Source organism: Agrilus planipennis, unplaced genomic scaffold, assembly GCF_000699045.2.
Source record: "Agrilus planipennis isolate EAB-ADULT unplaced genomic scaffold, Apla_2.0 scaffold1677, whole genome shotgun sequence".
Lineage (NCBI taxonomy): Eukaryota > Metazoa > Arthropoda > Insecta > Coleoptera > Buprestidae > Agrilus > Agrilus planipennis.
In genome coordinates, this window is record NW_020440869.1 from 1 (window position 1) to 1691 (window position 1691).

A 1691-nucleotide genomic window follows, 5' to 3' on the forward strand; every position below is an offset into this window, starting at 1 on the left:
TTATTGAAAAAATTCTGAATTCTGACAACCTTTTCCATGGTTTTGACAGATATATACATTTATGTATTGGTTTTGTTATAAGGAACGTTAGGAAAAATAACATTAGTAAATCTGACATATCCACCTACCATGTGGTGTTAATATCGTTGTTTTGATTTTGCTCTCAGAAAAGCGTTTCGGTGAAATTTTATTAATACCAAATGATTTATTTAGTAGCTTCACAGTACAAATAAAAGTCGGTCTAATAGGTCCGAAAATGGAAATTCGACTTTTATAAATTCTAATCTTTACATTCGGTCATTACAATTTTTTCAACTGCTTTCGAAAAGCATGACGTAGGTATATTGAATGTGTAATAAGATTTTAGGATTTTTTGAAAAATGTTTATGGAATGAAATTTGTTTTAATGACTACTGAAACTGTAAAATATCTGTTCCCATTATTTTTCTTTTCTTTTTTATTTACTTATCATACTGTGAAGTTGGTCGTGTGGACCTCAAGCATCTCACTGGGTCAGGTGACTTTAAAAACTTTGTACACGAAAGGGTATAAAACTAATTTTTTTATGACAACATAAAAATTACAATTTTCGATTGTAAATGACTAAATTTACCGTAGAAATAGTATAAATTATTAAGTAAGTTGTAATAATCTCAATTTTGACATGTTTCTTAAAAAATTCTTTCAAATTTCAAAATTATTACAATTAATTTGTAATGTCAATTAAAGTAAATTTATTTCTGCTGAGATTCTATTTTTACAAATTCGGGTCCAAATGAAATTTTTATTATTTTCGCTTACGAAGCAACGGGCTAGTGGGATAAATTGTAAATCTCTTTAACATTTACGTAAATTTTCGTTTTTAATTTTCTCCGTGTACTACGTGAGGTCTACTCACAAACAAAATATTCCCCATACAAACGTAGCAACCCGATTTCACACCCTTTGGATTGATTTTTAATAATTACCAAAATACGTTTTCGTTTCATTGTATCAATGAGTATTATGACCAAGTAAATCTGACCACAAACAAAAATGTCTCATACGAACTTTGCCACTGTTTCTTTTCATCCCCTTAAGGTTTGAATTTCGAAGTATCTTTCCTTATTTTTTATATGCATCAGAAAGGAAACATCTACGCAAAATTTCAGCTACCTAAGTCCAAGAGTTAGTCTGAGCGTTGTTGAGTTAGGGATTAATTATACCTATGTAAGCCAGGACTTTTCTTTTTATACAAAGTGTACCAATAAAAATTCCCACTTGAAAAATACCGGAATTAACAGAAAATCACAAACACGTCCATTTTCTTTTTAAGAGGACACACGATGGCGTAATTTCGAGTTGTAACTTGAAATTTCAACTTGTAATTCGTAAGTGCTTATCGAATCCCGGCCTAACGTAACCTAACTCAATCCCAGCTTAAGCTAAGACAGTTACAAGAAAGTTCAAGAGTACTACAAGACTAATTTCGTTGGTGTTGTTTTTACCTACTGTAACCTTACTACCTTACCTTACCTCACCGCTACTTTTTAATCTATACACGAAGACGCCATCAACATCATTAAAGACAGTACAACTGTAGGGATAGACGTGCAAGGGCAAAAGATTAATATGCTTAGATTTGCAGATGATATAGCAGTATTAGCATCTAGCAAGGAGGACCTAGAGATAGCTTTAAATAAAATGGAAGC